Raw genomic sequence first — 8747 nt, 5'->3', positions numbered from 1 at the left:
GCTTTCTGTGGGTATGATGAGTGACAGCTCATATCGAAGACTTATACAACACGCAAGGGTTGGTCCCCCGGTGATGGTCAGGGGGGCGTTGGTGCGTACTGCCGGCCACGCCTCTGTCAGTGTGCCGTGGGGGTGGACAGACTGACACCCTGCATCAGTAGCTGAGCAAGTAGGAATGAGTAGTGAATGAATAATGGACACATTGTAAGCGGTTCGAGTGTCTGGAAAAGCGCAGATAAATCCAATCCATTATCATTACCTGTTCTACCCTTAACTCTTGTGCTATCCTAGGCACGTTAACGTTGGGAGTTGGGTCATCTAGACCCACAGACAGTGCTCTGAACCTTGTTTCTTCAATGACTTTTGATCTTCACTGGTGTCCATGGATTACATGAAATCTTTCCTCCTTTATCCACCTTTGTCATGGTAGGGAGAACACATCAATGGAAGGGTGGAGTCATCTAAGATAGCACAAGGGTTAAGAGGGGCTTTTTCCTGGCTACGATCCTCTTCAGGCCCAGACAACCATAAAAACCACAGCACCTGTACGAGTCAACCGCCGCACAGGTGCTGTGGCAATAGTTTTAATGACATTGTTTATCACGTCTATAGACCTCCTCTTTGGTCTCACTCTGCTCTCTCTCCATTCCTTGCACTCTAAATCTTACCTGTGCTGTCCCTCATTTTTGATCTGTTGTTGTTGTTCCAAATGAACACATTGACATCTCCTTAAACTGATAGTGCCAATGGGCTGGAGACTTTTTCACTCAAAGTCCCATATCCCTTGATCTATCTTCAACGCATTCCCAGTTGTCTTATAGTCATAATTATGCAATTTTTAGCCAAAATAAAAAGAAATTTGTGTTATTTTCCTGCACTACTCACTACCTAGTGCACTATATATAGTGGGTTCGCCATTTCGTAGTGCTATCCGAATCTAGAATTCCAAAATTTCCCAGGAGTCTCTGTGAAAAACTAGGGTGCATCGATGCTCACTAGATTGGCGAATATAAATTCGAATTCAAATTAATTTTATTTATAAAGCACCTTTCATGTCAAACAGACAGCTCAAGGTGCTTTCCATAGTAGACCATGATGCATTCCGTCTGAACAATTTTTGCCCAAAAAATGTATTTAAATGTATTTTTTTAATAAACCATCAACATTTTTATCTTCAGAAGACAGTAAACTCATAAATAATCATTGCAAAACGCTCACATTAATTAGGTTTTAACTTCGTGAAATCGATGATGTCATATTCGTTTAAAACAAACAAACAAAAAAGTGGTGAGCGTGGTGTCTGATTTGCTCAGACACCACGGTGGATGCATCAGAATAGAGCAGAGCAGGGAGCGTGAGGCCTGCCTTTACGTCACATCTACAAGCCTTTTCAAACTGCATTTTTTTCGTCTGCTCTTGATTTCCAATGATTTAAATAAATAAAAACTCCGAAATGTAAAGTGAAGTTTAAATTTCTTTATTATTCACGTCCTCCATCATCAGAAAACGGCTACAAGAACATCTTTGAACCATAGAGACTTCAGTGCGTTAGTCATTTTTAATTTAAAGCCAACAACATTAGAATGTATTGTTGTTGAAATCTGTATGACAACAGTAGAGTATTACCATCAGGACTGGAGCTTTCCAAAATCTCTTTGTCTTTATTCTTTTTTTCAATGAAGGTGTTTAGTGAGGAGCTTTACAGACTCAAAACATCTGTATTATACTGATTATTCATGGAGCGCATCCCCAGCGATAAACAAAGAAAAACGTTCGTTTTTACAACTTTATGCACTCTTTCTATATTTATGTTGTTTTAAATACATTTTTGTATTAGCTTTAAGCAATATGAGATACTAAAAATGTTGTATTTATATTCTACATTGACATAAATCTTCCCAATGTGTCTGGTAGCCAAAACTCAGTGATTGATGCTGCCACTGCTGTGTGAACTGAAGCTGAATGAATGCCTGTTTCTGCTGTCATCCATCTGTCCCGGGACCCACGTTGTCATTTTGTGTTACTCAGAGATAAACACAAAGTTTTTAGGACCAATACCGGGGCATCCACGCTATGAGAGAGTCCAGCGAGGTGCTATTTACAGCCCCCGGGGTTATGGCTCCGCTCTATCAGGGCCTGAAATAACATTATGTCAGAGACTTGTGGGAACAGGGCTCAGCCTCCGTGCAGCAGCCGAGCGCCGACGTTCCCGCCGAGGGTCCTGTGTGAGGCGGGAAAACCACGTGGGAAAAAGGCCCACTCGTGCAGGACTTGATCCAGCAAACATGAACTCAAGGTTTTTCATGTTTGACAGGTTCTCAGCAGCAGAGATTTAAAAACAACACGGCCATCAATCTCCAGGTTTCAACGAGGTAAAACACACGATGTCCTTGGGGTGATGGATGGTGAAACCCTTGTTTAAACAATGTCATGTTTTCTTACCATGGATGAATCAGCACCAACAGTTTTAGAGATGCCACATAAATGAACCCTTTTAAAGCAACTTTAACAGAAAAAAAGTGTTAAAATAATCAGCATTGCTGTGTTTAAGAGGAAATACCCAATAAAGGTCCTCATTTGGAAAGAAATCCAATGACAGCTGAGTCTTTTAGCTGCCAGTCATAACTCTGTTAACTGTTTTCAAGCAAAACTACTCAATATTATTAAAGAACTGTGGTTTTGTTGAACAAATGAGAGTTCTTTTGACAATACAGACTGCATCTGAACTACTTCAGTTGTTAAAAAAAAGTCTTCTTAATCGCATTTTTAATTAAAAAAGGCATCAAATAAAAAACACACAGTATGAAAAATCAGAACCGGTTTTGTTCAAACCTGTAGAATCCCCCCCCCCCCCCCCCAAACTGTTTTGTTTTAGGTTGTTTTTCAAGACACAGTTACGATGTAATGGAGCCTTAAAAAGCTTTGCAGAGAAACAGAAGCTGTGACTACAAATCTAAATATTGTTGCCTCCATCTTTCAGAGATCGGAGCGAAATCCAGCCGTTTCACGTTTCTTCCTTTCACAAGGTCCGCAGCCCCAAGCCGTGAATTACTCATAAAAAAACAAACTCAAACTAGACACAACGGGACTTGAAAACATCCTCACATTTCGCTTTTTAAACATCACGAATAGCTGCTTTCATATATTTGCCCCCTGCACTAATCTTTTCTGAAAAAGAGTATTTAAAGCTGCTCTAGAATCACTGCTGGGTTTTTCTGGTGAAAACGCTTTACTTCTCACTGAAGCTTTAATATCTGGTTCCAGCTGACTATATTTACCACAGAAACATCTGGAAACAGACTTGTAGTTCTTCATTTTATTTGAACTTATCAAAGTATATTTTTATGGGAAAATGAAACAAACATGTTTACATAAAATACTGGATCCTACCTGTAAATACACCTATAAAAACTAAAGAAAAACAATCGTTCATTCATTCTCAAAGACCCACTCGTATAAACATTGTGGTTTTTGGTGTTTTTAGCATGTTCTTATAGTGTTTTTCTGATGATGGCGGAGATTAATTAAGAACATGAAGCTAAAAATGGCGTGTCTGAGAATTTCTTTAGTCAAATTGTTCAGGAGCAGAAACAGAAATGTCGTCTGAAAAAAGAGCTCATTTGCGACGTGGAAAAGACGGTGGGTGGACCACCAGCTCCCTGCTCTGCTCCATTCTGATGCATCCACGTATTATGTAGAAAAAATATACAATTGAAAAACGTTTCGATGTTTTATGGAGGAAAAACATGGGCAATCTCTGTTTAGGCCAACAAGCCATGATAAGTTCAGGAAGCCTCCAAACCAAAATGTGAGATCAGACGATTTTTAAACTCACACTTAAGACCCACGCTATCATGATGCTGTTTTTAGCTCAAATAAAAGAATCCTGTGTCGTTTTCCAGGACATAGTTTCTACAGAAATGCACCTCTGATGTGTTGGCGGCTGTTGGCAAGAAGTAAGCCCACCCACACTTCCCATCATCCATATGACAAGAGAGAGATGATTTTACCACATCTTCAGATTTTAGACCATCTCACTGTGAGAAACCTGGGCGTACTTTTTGACTCTGAGCTTAAGTTTTTTCCTCAAATCCAAACTGTCGTTATGACAGGATTTCACCATCTTGAAAACATTGCTAGAGCCTGTTCCTCTCTCTTGCCAGCACAGATGTAGGTGCCCAGAATTAACTTTGTTTTTTTTTTGGTTATTTTTTGTTTATGCTTTGATAGGTTTGATTTGTTGATCGCTTTATACTCTTTTTTGGCTTTTTTTGATTCTTTGTTTTTTCTCTTTTTGATCACAATATAATAAGTTGATTTAACAACCTTCTTTTTTCATTATTAAAACTTCAAATCACAAACTTCGTTATGCTTCATGGTTTTTTTGAGCACGTCATTCAATCCCTGGACCCAGCATCAGCCTCTCAGCGACTGTTTGGTTTTGAAGTCGCTACAACAGAGATGCTAATGTATGCTTTTATTATTAGTGGTTTAGCTTATTGTAATGCCCCGCTCTCTGGTTTACCCAAAGAGTCTCTTTCAAATTTCCCACTTCTACAGAACTTGTCGGCACGACTTCTGACGAGGGCGGGAACACATTACACCCACCACCACCACCACCCAGAACTCCTGGGGGGCTGGAGCTGCTCTCCTGGCGGTCCTGCTGGCCCTGGCCTGGGTGGCGGATGTGATTGCCCGGGGGGCGCCTGTTCTCTATCTGCTACCGTGTGGGTGTTGGGGGGTCTCGGTGTGGGGATGACTGGGCACTCTCCATCCTTCTTTTCACATTCCATCATCCACCTTAGAAGAACAGAAACACTCACTCGAGGACATGTGCTGTCTGACCTTTGCACAGGTGGTTGGTGTGACTGAATGAGATGTTTCACATGTGTTGGTCTGAAGGCTCAAGTATGCATGTGTGAGCATCGGTTGTATGGTGTACATGTTGCCATGTCTTGTATGTGAACATTTTTGGAGCCAACAGGTTTGTTTGTAACATTTGAGTGTGTGTGTGGACAGGCCCCGCCCCCTTTTAGACTTGTATGAAATCTGAACCTGGCTGTAATGATTGTGAACATTCAGCAACTTGTTGCTTAATTCCGGTGTGTGAGAAGATTCATAACCCGTACTGTAACAGTAAAATATGTCTAACAAAAGAGGCTTTCAGCTCTCATCTGTATGCTCAGCTGTTGGACAGGACAAGTAGAAAATAAATGATTAATAAAAAAAAAACATTGCAGCCTCACGGCTTTGATATGGACCCCTTGCTCTCCTGGTTTGGGCGGGAGGGCACTGTGGCCATGTTCTTACGGCCGAGCTGCTCCTGGTATGAAGAGATTCTCAAATACAGTTTCCTCACAGCAGAGTCAAGCCTTCAATTTCTGTTAGTAGTTACTTTTATCAGCATTCATTGATTGTGGGGTCATGGGTCGTATGTTTTAACGGAGCGGAGTGGGTGAAGGATGGGTTGGGTTTTTATTGTAATATTGTAATTTTTTTTCTAAATGTTTTTTTAGTGTTGAAGCGTTTTGTTGCGCAATGTATGAGAAGCACTTTTGTTTTTATATATAAAGTTTGATTTTTTTTTTTTTTAAGGATGGGTAGTTTATATAGCGTTTCATCTCTGCCATAAAGTGAAATAGCGTAAAGACAACTGAGCGGACGTATTCAGGAACTGAGTGGGCGAAACTCACAACCGCGCAGGCGCAATTCTAACCGAGCGACCCCGCATTTTACAACTGCACGCCTGCAATCCTAACTGAGCCGTGATCCCGCGCGGTCAGTTCTCCGTTGCGCCCTCACCAGGATTTGCGCACAGTGTTTAGGGGGCGTTTCTGTCACTTGGGGGGGACGGTATTCAGGGGTGTGTTTGTCACTTGGGGGCAGTAACCTTTCTGGTTGATCTGATTGGCCGAAATTTGAATGACTTATCTGATGGGGTAGGGGGCGGGACTTTCATTTTTCAGAGCAGGGGGGGGATAACAGGCGGCTCTTGAGCTGCATGCAGCTCTTTGCCTTATATCATATTTTCTATATACAGTACTTTCACGTTAACAAATGTGATTTTTTACATATAAAAATCACTAACTCACGTTTTTTTTGTGCTATAGGTTTTTCTCTTGCATGATTTATGCCTTTATGCGTCAAAAAAAACTGCTGCACTTTCCTACATTGGTCTTGGGTCATTGGTTAAGGTTTTAATATATTGCTTATAACGTTATATATATAGGACACAAGCCTTTTTGTTTCAATAAATTGGAATAGTTAAAAACATGAATCGTAATAACGTTACAGTTAGGTAAGAAATATCTTTGAAAATGATCTTTTCATTCTGCTTAATCTGCATTTATTGATTCCTTTTCCAAACTTTTTGGGCTGGAGGAAACCTCAGCATTTAAGCTTTTCTTTTTGGTCAGATGCATTGTTTTGTTTGATTTTTAAAATAAAGCATTATTTTACGTTGTGTATTATTGCAATGTCTTACTGTTATTGATAGGTATTATTAGACTGTGCTCCATGTAGGTGAATGCACACAGAGATGCCTGCAGAGATGTAATTGAAATATTTACAATCTTTATGCCTTTATGCTTCCTGTCACACATTTTGACCAAGAGAAGTCTCCCAGGTTACACCCTCATTCATATCTAATACTGGATGAATTGGTCTACATGAGCTGCCTTTTAACTCACCAGCGGTATCTTGTTGAATGACAGCCAGGGAGTGGAGGCAGCATGAAGATGGATCTTGGTTGCTCCTTTGTTATGCAACAGCTGCACAAAAGTGCTTTTGAATCCCGGCTCTGCTGTTTGCTGTCTCAGGTCGTGACCTCCTTGCTCTTTCAAAACGCAGCTGAATGTAAAGCAGGCGAGATGAGAACCAGCACCTTCAAGTTTCTCTCCAACAGAAGTGGAACACACTCTCTACGTGAAGGAATGAGCCTTTAGACCTGGTGGAGGAGCTTAAGTTTCTGAGTGTTTTGATCACAAGGGAGAGAGGGGCAGGGCGTGTCACCGACTGATGGATTGGTGTCGGATCTGCAGTAATGCAGATTGCAAATCAGTTCCTCAGATGATGAGGAGTTAGAAGGCGAACCTCTCAATTAACCTCACAGTTTGCGTCCTGGCCTCATCTTTGGCCTTGAACTGTAAAGCTATGTGCACACTGGGCATTCGTTTAGCCCATGTTGTTCACACTGGACAGGCAGGGAGGGGCTTTTTCTTCTTTTTGTTTTTGTTTTTACTGTTTACCAGCGCATATCCACCACCTACAGTTGGAAGAGGCTTGAAGTGAAATGTCAAAGTGATGCAAATCTGGTGAATCTAGCTCCTGTTTTTTTCTTTGCCAGCTCTATTCCGATACATGAAAGACTTTGTGTCATAGAATTACAGTCGGGCACAAAACGCAATTATTCATTTCTCCTCCATGATTTATTTTCAAACGGTTGGTACTTCCGTGAATTAAAACAGAAGTCATCGATATGTCACTACCCAATCCGAGTCCCTGTTTGGTCAAAGTTCGACCTGGTTTAACTTTCAATGCGCGTTCAATCGCCACGCGTTTTGTACTTAGAACCCGAAAACTGTTGAAAAAAACTTGAACGCTGGAGTTTTGAATGCAGAAGCCCCAAACGTGCGTATTCATTGGAAGTGGTGGCTTGAGCGCACGTTGCTGAGGCCGGTGTGCACGTGGCCTTAGAAAAAAAACATCAAAGGTAGAAGCGATGTCTTGTTTGTGGCCTTGGAAGCAGTGGTGTACTTTTTCTCCCTGTTTCCCCAACATTTTTTCCTCTCATTTTTTGCCGGTAACCACGTCCATGGAGCTGCTGTGATGGACTGTCCCTCGGGTAGGTAAGTTAAAAACTTGTTATGCAGTTGCAGACCTTTGCAGAGAGACGGGGGATTCTCTCAGAGATGGGTTCTACATAGCAGCAATGCAGAAGGATCTCAGGAAAGAGCTGTTACTCTTCTCCACTGACAGGATAGAGTTGTAGTCACTGGACTTGTGCCACACTGCCACTGAAACGCTTGTTAGTGAGGTGTAACTGCCATGAAGGAGACCCCAGTGAAGATGGAGAGATTATATCTTAGATCAGGAATAAGGAAAAGTCTGGGAATCTTTGCTGTTGCCCCCATGATCCAAACCCAGACAAGTGGGAGGTTATGGATTGATGGATAGTCAGTGGCGACCTGGCAGGGTGTAGCCCGTCTTTGCCTTACAGTAGCTGGGATAAACTCTGGTGACCCTGAAAGGGATTAAACGAGTTTAGAAATGGATGAATTGATGAATAAATATACACAGAGAGAGTCATGACGGGTTCATAGGTGTTCGAAGTTCAAAAGTGAGATGATGCTAAATGGTCATCTAACAACAAGCGACGGATGAGTCATAGTTTGTCTAGAAACCTCTTGATCTGCATCTACCATGTTTCCACATAGATTTTCTCCAATTCTTTTTGGTTGTAGCTCATAAATCGGATGGTTTTCTTATTTATTTTTTTTACATTGGGCCTTCTAGTAGAAACTGTCCATATGATAGATTCGACTGCCCAATGACCCTACACATATCTCTTCCCAGTAAACCTTGAGTTCTTTCCAGTTGCAGAGACCCATGATCAAAAGCTAAATAAAAATCTTGAAATAACACATGTGGACTGCAGCAAAGTTTATTCGATTAGATGGGCTTTACGTCTGGATTCACATTGGTCCATTTGACTTTGATTTAACAGTTCAACGTTGCAACACAAAGCC

This window comes from Oryzias latipes, chromosome 23, assembly GCF_053564925.1.
Source record: "Oryzias latipes strain Hd-rR chromosome 23, Olatipes_Hd-rR_3.1".
NCBI classification, from domain to species: Eukaryota; Metazoa; Chordata; class Actinopteri; order Beloniformes; family Adrianichthyidae; genus Oryzias; species Oryzias latipes.
Note: the sequence above shows the minus strand (reverse complement) of the source record.